The sequence below is a fragment of the Mastigoproctus giganteus genome, chromosome 14 (genome assembly GCF_048544385.1).
Source record: "Mastigoproctus giganteus isolate SK-2022 chromosome 14, ASM4854438v1, whole genome shotgun sequence".
Lineage (NCBI taxonomy): Eukaryota > Metazoa > Arthropoda > Arachnida > Uropygi > Thelyphonidae > Mastigoproctus > Mastigoproctus giganteus.
In genome coordinates, this window is record NC_143588.1 from 22617553 (window position 1) to 22636956 (window position 19404).

Sequence of the window (19404 nt, forward strand, 5' to 3'; positions counted from 1 at the left end):
TTCGCGAGATCTATTCAAAAACGAAGAATTCATTTGTAAAAGTTACTGAGTCACTGACCCAAGAGCATTAAGAATTTTTTGTCATCCAAAAAACATTATCTTATTGGTATTTCGTCGAATTTAAACCCCATAGAGAAACTGTGGATACAGTTAAAAAACAAAGAATAAATGAGACGCGTTCTCACATGAAACGCAAGTTGATGGAGCAGGAGAAAGCGCAATTTTTTCGTTCACAGACTACTCGCATTTCAACATTACAAAGGCTTAGTTCGTTTGAAAAGCATTACAAATTCCCGAGATAGGAATCCAGAACTAAAAGGGAAGCTTATTCATTTCAAACCAATAATGAATCTATTTATCATTCTCGACGACCTGATTCGACCTGATTGCAAAGACGTAATAACTAATATTTATGCACGCTTTGGATGGAAGGAGAGTGTAAAGAGATAAATGCCCACTTTTATATTCCTTATTTAGTACTAGCAGTGGCAAATGATGCAAGTAAGCAAGCTTATATAGCATCAGCGAAAAAAAAAAAGCTTCCATATCACTTATCCATTGCCTCCAATAGTTTACCTAGTTCTTCTATGAATTTATTCAAGCTGTCCACTTCCATAACCACAGATGTAGTTTTTAGTACGCACCAAACTGAATTGTGAATGGTTCATATTAGAACTGATTCATTTACCTGTATGATTTACGGTTTAAACTTTACATGATTAATACTTTTTTTCTTTTAAGGATGGAAGGAGTTGGACTAAGAGTTGTCCATGCTTTTTTAATGGCAGCTATTGTTTTAGGCAATACGAATGCGGCGGCTATTATGATGGCTGAGAAAGCAACTGATCTGAAAAATTATGATTTCTAACCATCGGCCCTTACAGCCGAAAAGTTGAAGGAATTAAACGGACCTTGTTTCGCAGTTTTGAATTTACTGTGTTTTAAAACTCTTGTTTGGAACGAGGAAATCCGGTAAGATCAAGATTAGGATTCAGTTTACCAAAGCAGCGCGTTTTTAAGGACAGTCGCCAATTTTTGCAACTGGTTGGAGTATCAGTCAAATCAAGCTTTTACTCTGAGAGAGAGTTGCACAGGCTCAGAGGAGCATACAAGATAAGAATATTATCTTATTTTGTGGATTCAAACGAGCAGCGTGCATGGTTCTGCACTTTCGACTTACCACACGGTTACAGACTCACACGATTACAAAATGCCAATCTATAACTTTCTGCGTTATATCATCAACTGGAGGATGTTATTTTAAGACGACTTTCGACGAGTGTTTGAGCCGCACCGGTTGAAATGCAACAGTTCAACTGCATTTATAAGTTATGGTGCGTGAAACAACAGCAGACTCATCAAGTCCATTTTGTGGCCCAAACACACGCAGCTAGAACAAATGTTGAATCCAGGGGGATGACAAAAGGTGAGTTTCGCATCCAGTGGAATAAAATTTCCCCCCCTGCGAAAAATAGTAATTTTTAATTTAATATTCGTTCAAAAACCTCGAACGTTGAAATTTTAGCCACATTTTTTGTTTAATTTTAATTGACATTTTCTGCTTACTGCGCTCTTTAGCCATACTATCAGTTTACACAATGTTGTAATTATAAAACACGAATTCAATAAATTTATGTCAAATAAATTTAATGAATTAATTATGGTACTCGTTAAGTGGTACACGGCGAAAATAAATCACTAAAATTCAAAAGACACGAAATTTTCAAAATAATTGGGCAATATTTCTTGCTGCACAAATTGTAAGTAAAAGCCACTATTTCAAGTGGCTATTTCATTTTCGTTTTATGCTTTTCAGGTTTCCTTTATTTTCACACAAATCATCTGTTGATAGTGTTTCACACAAATCATTTGTTGATAGTGTTTCACACAAACCGTCTACTTACTTGTGACTAATTCTTCCTTTATATACTGTAACAAGACAATTTAGTAGCAGCCTATAAGCAATATATGCATAAAGATAAGCGTAGAAGGCCCCAATGAGTTATCGGAAAAATTAATAAATGAAGTGATTGTTATAAAAGCAAAGAAAAATTAGTTTTTGTTTGTTTGTATGTTTGATTATAATTTGCATGATTTTTTTTGCGAATTTTAATCGGTGATTTTCATATTATTAAACTGTGATTATTGTCAGTAATGTGGTTTTTGTGAACTGCTTATTAATATTTAAATGTTAAATAATAAATACTGTATTTCCTTTTGTTTCCTATTTTGTTTTCTCATATTCTCTTATTATAACGTTCATAAATATACAGATTTGTTTGTAACATATACATATGTTAAATATTAAATAATAATAAAAAAATATACACATATACTACATGTACCACCCAAGGTTTACATTCTCCGCAAATACTCTGGATTCAACACTGGTGGAATGTAATGTGCTATCATTAGGTAAATTGTGGATAGGATTTCCAGTCAGTGGAAGAATGTCATTAATACACAGTCAGAGACAAAAGTGGATACCCAGTCCATGAGATGGCAGCTTCTAAATAGAAGACCTTTTTACCAAACACAATTCACTTCTTGTTTTTAACCGAACTATTCCATTGAATTTGTCCATAGATGGGTAATATTAGCCTGTATATCACCATTCGACATTAACGAAATCCATATTGGCCATCATTAAGCAGATGAAAGGTTTCAATATGGTTTAGGAGTTGGCGATTAATGGAATTCTCCATTACTTTTGAAAGAGTATAAGTGAGTGAAATGGGACGATAACTGAAATGGGAACATTGTTTCCCTTTTTAAGAACTGACTGGATATGAGCAAATTTCCAAGCAGAAGGAAAAACACCAGATGCAATAAGAAAATGTAAAAGGTAAGCTCAGGAACACATGTTTTGAGAATGAGTGGAAAAATACCATCGGGACCTGGATTTGAACAATCTTGGCATCAAGATTGTTCAAAATTCTTTTGACGTCCTACCACAGGATTACCAGGGGAATTACTCAGCGGAGTGTACCGGGAATGGTAGGAGATGATCTACCAAGATCGTTATATAAGAGTTAGCAGAAAAGTACTATAGCAGATCCGCTCTATCTTAAGCTGAGATGGCAATAGAAACATCAGGTTTTAAAAGAGGTGGGAGTACAGATGGGCAAAAGTTGTGGCCAGTAACTCGGCCAGAATGCTTGGACATGAAGCAAGTTTTCCTACTCTTATCCTGTTCAAAATCTAGTTTGGACTGATTAATAACTACTTTACAATAGTTTCAATGGTTGCTTGGAATGGTTTGGACCATTAGTTTTTGTATTACAAAAAGAAAAGTTGGACCCGAATTAAAATATTTCTTCTAATGTAGGGGTATTAAATAATATTTTTATTAATTCACCAAACAGGCAAGCACTATGTAAACTCCACTGTGATCGATGAGGCTTAAACCTTTCTTCAAGTAGATTTTAAATCCCTTATCGGTACCGTATCAGAGCCTCTGCCACTTTAAAGAAGAAATGACTACATTGTGGTCAGTCACTGTTTCAACTTAATATCACGAGGCACTTTTCTTTTGTGCTCGTGAGTAATGTAGATCTAGCACGAAAACCACTGAAAGTGTGTCACTTTGTTATGGAGTTGTCATATTTTTTTTTTTTTACAAAAGTAATTTTCTTTTCTGCTTATGTAAGTAATTTGTCCTATTTATGAAGAGAAATTATAGGAAAAAAGTATAGTTATATCATAGTTCTGGATCTGTTTTTTTATTTGTATTGAAAAAAAAAAATCATGCGCTATTTTTACAGTTCCATATCTATTTTATTATTTACAGTTAGTAGACTGAAAAACTATAATGGAGATATTTTAAATAAATATCTCCGATTTGTTTCTTTCTTTGGCAAAAGACTATTTGAATCCAAAGTCACTCACACTATAGGGCATGTTATGTTATTCATGACTTCAATAGATGTAGGGATAAATACGTGAGGATAAAACAAAAGTTTGTTAGTCCTATTAATATCGTATGTAACAAGTTTGACCGGTGGGTGGCTTGTTATTCATAACTTGATGAATAACAAAGGTGTTGATTTTTAAAACTACATTGTACTGCCATAAAAATCGACACTTGCTGTTTCAAAGAACGTTTTATTGATACATTTCATAATCTTCGACCTTGAATACAAGTTGTATCCTCATAATCAAGGTTGGTTGGCTCCGAACCAATTTTTGATAACAGGAAGTGTGGTCGATTTCTCCTTCAACAGAGCAGTCAGTTCATGGCAACTCGTTGTGAATACTTTCACAACGAGTTGCCATGATAATTTTTTCAGCGTGAAGGGACCAATTACAATGGGATGTAAACCACGCAACTCGACGTGCGTAATGTGACCAAAAAAAAAAGTCAAAGTCGATACAAGGTGCTCCAAAATAAGATCACGTGACATCAGCACGGAGTATGATCCCTTCCAACCCGCTAAACAGGCCTGACAACTGTGAATTATGCTCGATATAAGGGCGTCCACAAGATTCAATGACAGCAAATCCCATTCTTCCACCAGCGCAGACCATACCTCACAAAGTGACCGAAGAGTTCACTGTCAGTGTGCAATGCGATGCCCAAGGGCGTTCCACACATGTTCGATCTGATTTAAGTCTGGTGATCGTGCTGGTCACGACTGTGATTGGATATCTTCAGTATTAAGATATTTCTCCACTACTTGAGCTCTATGTGCGGTGGTGTTGTCGTGCATGAGAAGAAAATCTGAGCCAACCGCATCCCTAAAAACGTTTCACATAGGGTTCGAGGATCTGTTCTCGGTACCTCTGCGCAGTTACGGTACCCCTAATCACCAAACGTATATGCAATCTCACTGTATGTTCGTTTTTCATTGATTTCTACTGATCATTACTGATAGCTCTTGACAATCAAACTGTCATTAATGAGAGCTACTGCAAATCAAACATTACGAGAAAAGCTTCCATTTTTTTTCCTATAACACATTTTCGGTAACCTAACCATATTTAATAAAATTAAGCTATCTAAAATATGATAAAATGGTTAGTTATTAATTAATAATTTAGGAAATGTAAGTTTACTTGCATATCGCTACGTATGATATAGAAGTTATGTCCTATTAAATTTATAATCTTATTAAAGTAACCAGACCTTATTATACATGGTTAGATTATACTTAAAATTGGATTATTAGTGGATATTTTTGATTAAGTTTAGGAATCGTAATGTTGTTAAATAATATCAGGTTACCTAAAATGGGTTAAATAAAAAACTTGGAAAATTTTCATGTAAAAGTTCATTTGCACAGTAATGGCAATTTAATTGACTATACGTATATGTCAGTCATGATTAGTAGAAACCAATGAGACACGAACATTAAACAGAATAAAATTTGGATTATTGAAAAACGATGCAGTTAAAGTAGAAACAATAAAAAAAGCTTATAAATTTCTTTTCACTAGTATTTAAATTAAAAAACATATATAGAGCTATTGAAATGTGGTCTGGTGTAAAAAAAAAAAAAAAAAAAAAAATGAGCTCTCAGAGACACTGAATAGCACAAAAACAGCCAACCTCCAAAAAATTATTCAAATCATTTGGTCAACTTGAACTCTATATCTTACTATTATGCATTGCAGAAGTAGTTTTCACTGCGTAATAAGCAAGAAGAATATACAGTAATGCGTACTTGTTAAAGGTTTATGTATAAACTTATTGTAATCAGATTTTTTGAATACTGTATATCGCTTTTATTTAATACTGTATATTGTATTTTGCTTTTATTTAAACCAGATTTCATTCGATTTATTTAAAAATAAATATTAAAAATAGTATTAAAATATTAAAAAGCGATCGATGGTTACCTTCCAAATGGGACTTCATATTTAACCAGAAAAATCGGCCTTAAGACATAAGCAACGTAAATTCACCATAACCAGAATCTCGAGGCGGAGAGAATATGATGTTTCTTTTTCATGGTGAGCCAGCAAATATTTTTTTGGTAAAGTACTGTGTATAAAAAATACAGCGCCGCCACTTGTGGAAGTATTTCATCCCTTCTGACAGCCTTGTAACAGTGTAGATCTAAGGTTCCAGTAGTCCTGAGACCCTCAAACACAAGGTGGTGCAAAATGTTGATTGATAGCCATACATTATGCCCAAGAAGGACGGAACTGATTTGTAAATAGGCAAATGAATTGCACAATTGTGTCATTTTTATACATTTCTTTGTTTCTAAAGGGCATTGATCTTTCATTTTGTAAAACTGTCAGAACGAGTTGTCAAAATATTGCACTGAAAGTAAACAGCGCTTCTTAGAATTATAATGTTCTGCTACTCCTCTAGATAACGCGTTTTAACCTGCAAACAGATTCTAAACGTTATTTCATCTGGAAACCACAAGCAATGCGGGACCCTCCCTCCAACATCAGAGAAAGGGACACTTACAGTGTTCTCGTGTGGGGCGGAATAATAATCAACAGCCACACCCCTCTTCATGTTTCTGATATGGTTACCATAGTTCCACAGGTGTACCGAGAACAGATCCCCTAACTCTATGTGCAACTTTTTAGAGGTGCAGTTGACTCAGATTTCTTTTCATGCACTACAACGCCACTGCACAAAGTGTTCGAGAAAAATCTTGAAACTGAATATAGTAGCATAGTGGAAAACTAAAGATATCTAACGACTGCCGTGGCCAGCACGATCACAGATTTAAATCCAATCGAACATGTGTCAGACCCCGTTGGGCGTCTAATTGCATGCACGCCGACAACCAATTCCTTGGTCACTTGGTAAACTAAGGCCTGCGCTGGTAAAAGAATGGTTTTATTGCCACAGAATCTTATAGACACCCTTATGTCGAACATGATTCACAGCTCTCAGGCTTGTTTCGCCATTGGGTGGATCATACGCCGTACTGATGTTAGTGACCACATTTTAGAGCGTCTTATATCGACTTCTGTAATGTGACCCTTTTGGTAATTTTTATACAACCCCTATAAATGTCCTTATTCTCCGAAGTTTCTCACTGTCTCCTTATTTGATCGTTATTCGATGGCACATCACCATATCAAATTTCGTCCCGTTTCACCGCAAGTTGCACTACTTACACCACATGTTCTAAGTATTCTGTTAATTTTGTCGAGCAGTGTAGTTAAAGAGTACACACTGATCAAAATTATCATATTTGCATTCCTTCTAATTTTCATCTTGTTTGCTAACGTATTTCACGTATTTATAATATTTATAAATACAATACAAAACATTATAAATATAAAATGTATTACTTTTATTTGTTTAATGGAGGGAGAAAATAAGAACAGCTAACCGTACCACATGCTTAGCTAGTTATTTCTAGTGAATTATCTCAAAAAGGAGGCTTCACAAACTGGAACCAGCTGCAGTTTTCCGCATCGGGGACACTGCTGAATGAGTAGAAAGTAGGACGCAAGGAAGATAAACTAGTTTTGTGAGGGAGCAATAGGTAAGTGAGAATATCGTGATAAGTGGTTGGGAATATAACTCAGTTCACTTCGCATGCTACACACATCTCACGTGACACTTCCATCCCACTTTCTGTTTTATACCCTGTCAAAAAAGTATGCCGGTCACTAGGATGTGCCGGAAGTGTTAAGCAGACACGGCGAAAATGTTTAAATGAGCCATGGAAGCCAAAAATTCGTATGAATAACATGAAAATAGAAATTACTGTTGATAAGAACAACAATTTTAATTATTGATCTTATCAGAAATTTAATATATTAAGTTCGTCAACTGTTTAATTGATCGAATTCAGGATTCAGTGGGAGCAAACGCAAAAGATGCGAAGAGGATTGGCAACCCTTACCCGGATTGTCAACCTCAGAAAATAAATTTTACGGACATTATGAAAAAATAAAAAAAAAATTGTTGAGAACAAACTGTTTTTACTGTCACATTTTTATGTAATATTAAGATTGGCCAAAAGGTCATAAGTAGTCATTCGAAGAAGAATCTCAAAGACGTGTCACTATGCAGGTAGCTGGAATTAGAAGAAAAATAGCAGGGATGGGACTCATGCGAAATACTTCTGAGTGTGAATCAGACGAGTCTATAACACAGCATATATTTATCACCTTCGGTTTTGATTTGTAAACAGTGCCGCATTGAGAGAAGGGTTATGACCTTGGCTTAAGGCCTCTAATGCGAGGTCCTGATCTATGAAGAACCAAGAAATTTAAAGGAGAAAAAGGAGAAGTTCAAATGAATATGAAATGTAAATTATTTGCACCAGCTTACCTTTCTGAATTAATTCGATTGAGTCAAGCGAAAAAACTTCTGATGGTTTGTCACTATTATGCAAAATCGTTTTAATTTTCTGCTTTAGATAATATTTGCTTTTATAATTATGCTTTAACTACTCAATATTTTTTACTAAATGCACTTAAAAATAAATTATTTGTTTTTGTACATGGAATTTTTAATAAAGATATTTATAAGAAACCGAGATTTCATTTTATACTTTTCGTTTATTTAAAGTATATTAGGGCAATCCCGCGTTATACCTTCATGGGGCCCAAGGCAAAATGAATTTGGGGGCCTCATTTAAAGAAAAAACTAAAAAACAACATTTTCAATTTCATTTTATTGTGACAATAAAACAAACAAATTAAATGACATAAAAACTAAATATAAAATTTCGTCAAAATCGGTAAAACCATTTTTGAAAAAAATGTAATTTTTAAATTAATCATCAAGTAAAGTTCATTGGCTTTGGCAGGTAGAAAGTTCAGTTTCCGATAAAAATCCCTTAAAACATATTAGTAATAAACAGCAATGCGTTTTTTAAAACAGTGATTTTTTATCGAGGCCTTAGCCAGATGTCTTTTTTGCCTATAGGTTAACGGTTCCATTCTTTTAAAAGCTGAGCAAAAATAAAAATAGGCCTTCTTTGTTTTTGTGATTTGATCTGATGTGTGTGTGTTCTTTGCACCACACACATTAGTTGTCTGAATTTTCCTGGAGTATGCAGCCCTCTCCCGAGACGAACTAATTCTTCACATAGTGAAAAAAAAAAAAAAAAACATATATTCTTTAAACTATCTGGATTTTTCTACGAAATGCAGTATTTTTATAAACACCAGAATATTTTTTCGAACTTCATGACCATGTCCAATTTTAGCTACTTTTTATTGATTTTCCATATATTTACAGGCGGTTAGCAACCATGCGCCCTCTGCTTTTGTATTAACCAAATACGCCAGAAACTTCACGAGCACAACGCTAATAGGTCTAACTTTCCAGTGACTTATTTTCAGAATTTTCTAAATATAATTCTTCCAGTTTTCCTAATTAAGAATATCACAGCTACACGCATAATGTTAATTGAAATTATTTTCATTTCTTTTGAACTGTGGCACAATCTAGTGAAAGGGGAAATTCCTGGCGATGAATCTGAGATAAAAGAATCTGTTTATCGATTTATGAGTTGGAATGAAAGGTCATAAGCAGCTAATTGAAAAGTAGGCAATTTCTGTAAATAGGTTAAGTTAAATGAAAGTTCCCTAATCATTACTTTAAATGAGTAGATAGGTTACTTCGCGTGTTATTTCCATTAACTACTAATTATCACACTTACTACAACGATAAATTACCTTCGTCATCGCAGTATCACGTTTAGAAACTTTAGCTGGTTCTTTGGGCGTATGTTACCAAAGAACCGTAAGAGGTTTCGGGACGTGACTAATTATTAATTATTATATCGTTTAATTATTACACCGTCGTAATTGAAACTTAAATAAATAAGTGGTTGAACAGAAAGAAAGTTAGTTGAAACAGTAAATATAAACAGTTAAAAATCATAAAACTGTAATATAATGGCTTTGATTTTGTTAAGTGACAAAAAATCACACTTGTGCGGTTGTTGGACTAGAATTTTTATTCTTAAGAGATAATAATTAAGATATTTCTGCTGGAAGTTAATTACCAAAGTTTCCTTCTTTGGGGATCAGTAGTAAAATTGGCTGTACTTCGTATGCACAACTTCGATATTTAGCCCCCCCCCCCCGTTGTATTAAAATGTAAAAGGGAACTCATAAGAGTTTTAAATAAAAGATTTAGTTCTAAGTTTCAGGGATGGGACCTATTTGTAGTGCGGTAGTTCGTCCATTAACAAAATTCAGTTTAGTTAAAATAATAATTTTAATTGGTGCATTTCCTTCTGGAAAGGGCGGCGCCTCCGTACCCAGGTGGGAAGGAGCAGCAGTGCGTAATACACGCTTCTTGATTAGACCGGGGTTCGATCCCGTCGCCACCAAATACGGAGGATGCGGAAAGGTCAGAGAATGACCACCGCATATTCCCGGAGCAATATGGCCTTAGTTGCCAATGCTCCTAAAAACCAAATAACAAACAAACTTCTGGAAAAAAGAAGTGGTGTGCAGTACGCCGCAGTAGTCGAGTGGTCAGGCACGCGCGTGCATAAGTACACGTGCCTTGAGTGATCCGGGTTCCTCTGACCGTTTATATTCTGTTTTTACTCCGGGTTGCCGACCGTGCTAGCCAGGTGGGTAAAGTGCCTGCCTAGCAACCCAAAGGTCGCGTGTTCGAATCCCGCCTCGGGCTTAGATCAAAATACTGCAAAAACCTTGGGAGGTGCATTATGGCCACAGAAGCCGAAAAACTACCAAAAAAAAAAAAAAAAAAATACTCCGGAGTATAAACAAAAAATTTAAATTTTATTTTTTAATTTGTTTGGGAGCAATATGTCTGAGATATAAATAACACACTTAGGTTCATACAAGTGTATTATTAGTGTTACACTGCTTAACTGATAAGAGTGTACATAAAATAATCACAAGGAATTAACGAAGGACAATGAACAATTCAGTATAACGTAAATAACATAATCGTCAAAAAATCTATGGGCAGGTATTAAGCCCGTAAAGCATCGAAACTGATTTGATAACCAAGTACGTTGACCAAACTCGCAGATGATTTAAACCTCGTCAGTTAAAAGGTCAATAAGGATCAGAAACTGCTGACGTCAAAGGAGAAAGGAATTACAAAGCTAAATACACCTCAAAGAAAATGGAGCAAACCAGGAAACGCAATTGAATTTTTGAATACAAATAGAACCGAATGTTCATCATTTTTGAAACAAGACAATCTGTATGAATCCGTAAATAAAGTCGCACACCAACCGTTACAACATATATATCGGGACCACGTTAAAAACGAAAAAAAAACCTACTACTTTTCGGAAAGTGCATTTTGCATTTATCGCTTGCAACACTGTCAATTTAAAATAGTCGCTGGTGGCTACCTTAAATCGATAACCATGTGTACAAATACAGTATAAATATTTATTTTTATTTGTACAGTATATTCTTGCAATATCGAGATGAGATCCTTTATTCTTATGTTTGCCCCTTTGCAGAAGAAATTAGTCTAGTCTTTCTTTAATGGGAGTAACCGACGAAATTAAATATGATATTATAGCCTTACAAGAAGAACCATACCATTTCCGCGGTAAAATAACCGGATACCCTATCTCTTTTAGGATTATTCAGCCGGAACATGCTGAACCACGTACGACCTTCGTCATAGTTAATTCTAAATTGGACGTTGTCAAGATAATTAGTCTTACTAATCAACACGCTGTCTGCATAAGTGTCTACTCCTAATGGCTCTTACTTTCTAGTTTCACTATACTGCCCACCAACTTCCGACATTACACTTCATCTTGCCTACCTCGATCAAGTTATTTCTTTGGTAGGTACTGCCAAACTTATTATAATGCCAGACGTTAATGCCAAATCCAGTCTATGGCACTCCGACCATACTGATAACAAGGGTTCACTCATAGAAGACTTTTTCTCCTTTCACATGAGCTGACGGTTCTAAATAAACACGGCTCACCTTATACCTTCAGCTCTCTAAATGGCTAATCAAATATAGATATCACTGCTACTTCTTACACCGTTTCTTCAAACATTAATGACTGGACAGTAAATACTAACATTTGTTCAAGTGACCATCGTGCGATCACCTTCTCCGTGACTTGCTCTGCACAATCATATAGTCCTCCACTACAGGACCTTAGAAGATTTTCTTTGCGACGCATCATGTGGAACCGGTTTAATGACTCAGTCAACACTGATTTCCCAATTGAAACCATAAACTTCATCCATCACTTTACAACTTATGAATTAGCTTCCTATGTTAATGATGCTCTCATAAAGCAGCCAAAAAGAAAATTCAGTCTTCCCATCCCAATCCATGGTGGAACCGAGAATTTACTCTGCTTCGTCAGCAAGTCCATCGGGCTAGGCGTACTTACCAACGACATCGCAGGAGCTGGCCACCTCCCGACATCAAAAGTCTTAAAACAAAATATCAGGTTCTCAAAAGACAATACGTCAAAACCATCACTACTTGTAAAATAAAATCTTGGCAGAACTTGGTTACTTCTACTGGCAATCAGGACCCAATCAGGGGCCTTGTTTATCGCCTTACGAGGAACAAATCCTATTCCCCTACTGCTTATTGGTCGGTACCCGCAAACGGCACCGAAACTCTCACCTGGAAGGACACCATCAACACTATCTTGGACAATCTGCTTCTGATCGCCCAGAGGATGACTTGACTACTCATCAACAAATAAGACAGCTCAATAACTCCTACACTACTACTTCTGAATCTCAGCCATTTACGCAGCTGGAGGTGGACACAGCTGTCCTAAAAATTAACAACTCTGGTTGTCCAGGCCTCGACCTTCATGAGGGCATCTTTATCAAACAATTCCACAAGCTACGTCAAACGGTTCTTCCGACTCTATTCAACAAATGTCTGAATAAAAGCACATTCCCTGTTATCTGGAAGACAGCTCTTCTTAAACTAATTCCTAAACCTTCAAACACCCAAAGTGGCAAGTCCTTCCGTCCTATTGCTCTGTTATCGCATTTGGCCAAAACACTTGAAAGGCTGATTGCTATAAGACTCACTTCACTATTCACGAACACCTCTCTTGTATCAGACGATCAATATGGTTTCCGAACTGGACGAGGAACTGAAGAAGCAATCGTTGAATTCCTTTCTCGAGTTAACTCTGCAAATTCTAAATACGTTCTTGCTATTTTTGTTGATTTTTCTGCGGCGTTTGATCTGTTATGGTGGTCTAGTTTGTTTGCTCGCTTACGTGCTGCCGATTGTCTTCTTCCTCTCTATAACCTTTTAAGAAGTTATTTTGAAAACCGTACAGTTTCTGTTATTTATGGATGTAACTCCGTCTCCTGCTCTATCACTAGGGGCTGCCCCCAAGGCTCTGTTCTTGGACCACTTGTCTGGAACATCGTTCTTGACGAATGGCTCCTTAAAACTGTTGCTTATACTTCCAAATTGGCTTATGCAGACGATCTCACCCTACTGATCCAGGGCAATTCCCGTGCCTCCCTTGAAATACTGCCAACTTAGTCATGTCAAATCTCTCTCAATGGTCCACCATAAATAAATTATCCATATCCTCCACGAAAACTAAAATGATGCTGGTTAAGGGTTCGCTTAATATTTCACGGCCACGTGTTGTAAAACTTCAAAACAAATCACTTTCCATGATTTCTTCTCTAAACTTTCTTGGTCTGATCATTAATAGTAAACTTACGTTTACTAAACACTTGGAAGATCTCTCAGAGAAAGTCAAAAAACTTACCTTCTCACTTCTGCGTCTCTCTAAACAATCTTGGGGTCTTAATTCTCGTTCTCTACGGTTATATTACAAAGCTGTGTTTCTACCAATTTGTTCCTATGGCACGACTGCCTGGTTCTGGCATGTTAAGAAGGTTTCAGTACAGACTAAACTTCACAGAATTCGACGTAAAATGCTTTTAGCAATGTGCAGGGCCTGTAGGACTGTGTCTACTCCTGCTTTGCAGGTCCTTAACGGCTGTCTGCCCCTCGATCTCTTTCTTATGTACCGATGCCTGTGCTTCTACATTAGGCACGCTGTCCCTGTCACCTTTCTTGGCATTTCCATCGATGTCACTGTGGATCACAAGGCAGAAAAAAGACGCTGTTGGAATATTTTGATGCAGAGCTGGCAAGACAGATGGTCCGCTACCTATAAGGGTCTTGTTACTTTAAAGTTCATCCCTAACGTCACCTTTACCACGTTAGAGACCACTCAGAAATGGTTTCATCCTGGTCTGTACACTCTCTACTTGCTCTCTAGTCATGGCTCCCTTAATGCCAAACGTGCAACTTTCAACCTTGCTGAATCACCTCTCTGTTCTTGTGGTGACCCAAAAGACTGGGAACATATTTTATACCACTGCCATCAATACCTAGATCTTCGACAGAACCTTCTTCTCTCCACCAGTATCACTATCCCCAGAAATGAGCCGGACTTCCTGAGCACCAGAGAAAATTTCCAGTCCCTGCAAGAATTTGATCGCCGGAGACGCCTTTTCAGTCAGCTACGGAATACCTCCTAGCCTTCTTAATGGAGACCCTTGCTGGCACTGGCCTTTGGCCAGTGCGGGATCAGGTATATATATTTTTCTCCCACTTTTTTCTATTTTTTTTCTCTTTTTATTTTTTAATTTTATATTTTATTTATTTATTTTTATTTTTCTAATTTTATCATTTTTTTTCTTTTTTATTTTTATTATTTTTTTATGTTTTTATTTTATTTTATTTTTTTATTTATTTTATTTGATTTTATTAATTTTTTTTTCATTTCTTTTTTTTTTTTTTTCTTCACTTTTTATTTGTATTTATTTACTTATTTATTTTTGCTGGTTCCCTGGGTTTGGGCTGCCCGATGGACAGGATTTTATTATCTAGTTTTTATTATTTTCTTACATATATATATTTTTTAATTATTATTTATTTTATTTTATTTTTTTTTTTTTGCTCTGATATTAGGGCAGTAAGAGCTGGTAAACCAGAGCATTCGAAGGGCAGTCGCGATACATGCGTTGTTGTGGCCTACCTCCCCGTGGTGTAGACGGACACTGGACAGGCTTTCCAGGTGATCGCCTGCCTAGTGACAAAACGGCCAGAAACAACTAAACAACACAACAACACACACACACTGCACGAACATAATATTACACACATTTCTGGCCTTTTACAGTGCTTTCTGTAAAAACATCACAGTGTACAAAGGCGGAGATGAATTGACGTTCAGGTGCCGTCCTACATAAGATATTATACATGTCTACATTTAATGGACGATCGTCTGCGTGGGTAGCACAGTGGTATCGTCACCGTCCTCCCCACACCGGGAGGAAAAGGCCCGGGTTCGAATCCCGTCGATGACGCGAGAAACTTTAATGGGCTTTTTTCACTCAGTGGCTGAGTTAGTCGGTCTCAGGCGTAGATAGCAAGATTTTCCCCCCAGAAACTGGGATTTTCTGTCTAGCAAAGTAGGCAAATCGACCAGAGAACAAGCGCAATTTATAGATATCGCAATACACATGGGTAGTTGAAAGTTACTTTCCAGGTGACCCTAATATTTTTTTTTAAATGGACGATGCGACATGTTCTCACAGAATTCTCTTACTGAACGTTCACAGGGAGAGTATAGCAGATGGGAATCATGCGGGAAAGGCAAGCCAGAACTGCAGACCTCAATCCAACGTCTTGGGATATACCAAGACGTTGGCAAAGACGTTGAAAAAGGCCCTGTGACAGGTAGGTTGCCAGTCACAGGGCCTTTTTGTAGCCTTGTGACTGACAAGGTCCCATCTTAAAAACTTCCCTGGGCTAACATGCTTGCTTCAGCCTTAGGATAGGAATTAGTATGAGTATTAATATTAACCATAGGGTGCAAGAAAGCCTTGAGGCTTTTGCTGCACTAGCCAAAAAAATTTATTACCGTAATCAGTTAATTCAAAATAGTAAAATAAAAGATCTATGCGTTTCCTTCTTCACTAAGGCATTCAGGTGAAAACTGAATTTCTCTAAGCTGTCAGCTTCAACCATCCACGGAGGCAACTCGCTAGCCAAAAGAAAACTTCCTGCAATCATCTAAGCCTCTTTCCCGGTAATTTGTATTTATTGCTCATAGTTCTGTGATCATTTATAACAGTGAGACCTTCACCCTCATTCATTTAACTTTCTCCTCTCAGAGCCTTATACGCTTCAATCAGATCCCATCTAAGGTGCCTGGTTGCCAAGTTCTGTAACCTGCATATCTGAAGTCACTCCTCATATGAAAGTCTTTTTCAGATTTCACAAGGTCCGACCCATTTTTATACCCTTTCAAGAAGCGTGATGGGCGTTTTTCATTTATTATTTTTTTTAGTTCGGTCTCCATACTTGGATATAGCATTCCAAGTGCGTTCTTGCAATTACCTTATACAGTAGAATATGACCTCCCAATCTCTACAAGCAAATTTTCGATAACTCATCAATCGGATACCATGGACTTTCTTGCCTGCTTGCAGACCTTCATATCGGACCGTATCGTAATTCTCAAATTCCTTTCTTCTTCAACTATTTATAATCTTAATCCAGTAAGTGTGTGTTATTTGGGATTGCTAATTACCATTACATTTATATTTATTCTGGTCAGGGAGTGCAAGCCTATATTTGGCATCCCCGCCATTATCATACAGATCACTTACTAAGGCCGCACAAAGAGCCGCCATTTAGTTCAGCCACCAAGACAACACAACAGGCCACCAGGATCAGTCGCTTCTGCAGCACAATGAGCAATCAGCTAGTTTCAATTATCTGGAATTAATCAGCAAGTTAAGTCAATCTGGAATGAGTCACTAGGTAGCTCGATGAGCAGCCATTCGGAATGTCACTTCCAGAATGTCACAGTCTGGAATGTCACTAGGTAGCACAATAAGCCACAATTCAGGATCAGTCGCTAAGATCACTTAGGCAGCATAATGAACCACCATCTAGAGCGGTCTCCTAATGTAGCACACGGCACCGAGTACTAAGCGATCTGTGACTAAGCAATTTATCTGTGCTTTCAATGAGCAATTTTTTCAGAGCCATTAGTAGTTCTTTTAAGTTTTGGCATTATAGCAGCTCTTCTCGAAAAAAAGTTTTTGAAGAGAGTGAGAATGGGACCTTTCTTTATACTTGTCCTTGTTACTTTCCGGTTTGAAAAAACATTCAGCATTCACTTTGTCTCCTTGAGAGATAGGTATGACAATCGCAGCAGATGAAACGAAGCACCATACTGTGCTCTTTCTGGATGAAAATATGTATTTCCATGAGGATTTTATATTTTGCGATATCGATCGGTGATGGTCGTGTCCGAATGTTTCGCCGAATATTGCTGAAAATGGGATTTTGTTTTAAATTGAGCTGTTGACAGGAACCGTTTTACTGATCTTCCAGGAATACGTTTTTGTGGTCGATTTACTTCTTTTGTTGGACGAAAATCCCGAGTTTACGGTTATGAAAAAAATCATTGAACTCTGAACTGCGGCCGACCAACTGAGCTATTTGTAGAAAAAAAAAAACAACCATAAAAGTTCTTCGTTATTGACAAGATTCAAGGGCCAACCCACGAGGGCGAACAACCAAGTTCTAGGCGTCATATTTCGACCAGTATGTTAAATGCTAATTTGCGATTATTTACCGCTGTTTACATTTTGTCAAATCTTACCCAAAATACGAGGTAATAAAACTTTATTTTAATATTTTAAATTTAAAAGTTTAAAATTTGAAATAAAATTTAAGATTTAAAACGTATTTCCTGCAACGATTTATTTACACTGTCACTGGTACAGCGAGATTTTTTGGAATGGTTGCTGAGTTAATCGATCTTGGGCGGTCATTTTAGTATTTTTCATTCTCTAACACATAGGCTCTTCATCCTGCAAACAAGAAATCGCACAAGAACACACGCAATTTACAGCCGCTGTATACAGGGTTTTTTAGCCTTAATTTCTTCGGAGTTTACTGGAAGATAACCCAATTCCTTTATGTATCTGCTCTTGTAATTCTAATCCTCTGCATTTCATTCTATATTATTTCTTTATTTGAACAGGTAGAATGGGAAAATTCCCATTCCTCTTAAATACACTTTATTGGAGAGAGAGAGAGAGAGAGAGAGAGAGAGCACGTTTATCGAGTTAAATATGTTTTCTTTTTTTTTTTTTTTTTTGTTAATCAGAATAAGTTATTAAAAGGATCGCCTCATTTCCGATTCATTTCTTACAATTTATGCCATCTGGAAACAACATGTTAGGGACATGGAACAAAGAACATGCAGGACAGAGAGAAAGCTTGTTTTTGCTATTATATCATAATGTTCAATAAGTGGTCTAATTATAAATTGGGTTATTTTTCTGAAACTCGGTTATCTTTCTTCAGTCTAATGCAAAAAGATTAGAAAGGGGCTTTCAAGTTTTCTCTCTGAAGCCATCTATAATAATTAAAATTTAGCTAGTGACACTGTTCTTCCCATCAACATGTTTATTCCCATCTGAAGTATCCCTATGACACACAATGGAGTAAATTCCCAGCATTGTTTTGAAATTACAATAATTGTAACATTCAAAGAGTGTATTGTATTCGTATATCCACTGCTTCATTCTCTATCTGCTACGTTCGCTAAAAGCAATTCTCCCTGTTTTTCCTACTACACAATAAAGAATGGATATAATGTTCTTTGCGTCTTTAAGTAAATATTGCACCTAATCTTAAAATTTTAGGTTTACAATTAGGTGCACTTCATTTGGTGAACTCTGGTGAACTTAAAATGAATCAATAAATAAAAATAATAATTATAAGAAGAAGAAAAGGTCTAATTAAGTTGTGCTGTGTTTTTTCAGCTCCTAATCAAGTGACTATGGATTAGGGGGGAGGGGGACTGTACGTACTTTAGGAAAGGACGGCCATTTCCTTTTATTTATGATAATTGTTTTCTATTTCTTTCTCTCATAAGAATAATATACACTGCCCTAATATTAAAAAAATATATTAAAAATACTAAAAACGGTCCGTACTAAAATCTCGCTGGGCCACATTCTCTCAACTTTAATCAACCTGCTATCAACTTAAAGTCTCCATCTTGTAACAGGCCAGTATAGGGTTTTACGGGTCTAGCCCCCACTACCAGTGGGCTTTTTATATCCCGTTTGATCCCCATAGACCACAACAGAACTAGTGGCTAAGGTTCTACGGGATCGTAGAACCTCGCGGTAGCACAATGGTTATCATCACTGTCTTCCCACACAGGGTGGAAAAGCCTGAGTTAGAATGCGGTCAGTGAAGCGAGGAACTTTTTCAGAAAGTGGGTGAGTTAGTTGGTCTCAGGGTAACATGGTTTTAACTCTCGGAAACTCGGGTTTTTCGTCCATCAAAGAGGCAAATCGAACACAGCACACACTCAATTTACAGACATGATATATACGACGCAATATAATCTAAGTCGCTGATATGCCTAAAAATATCTATGAAATGAACAAAAAAAAACA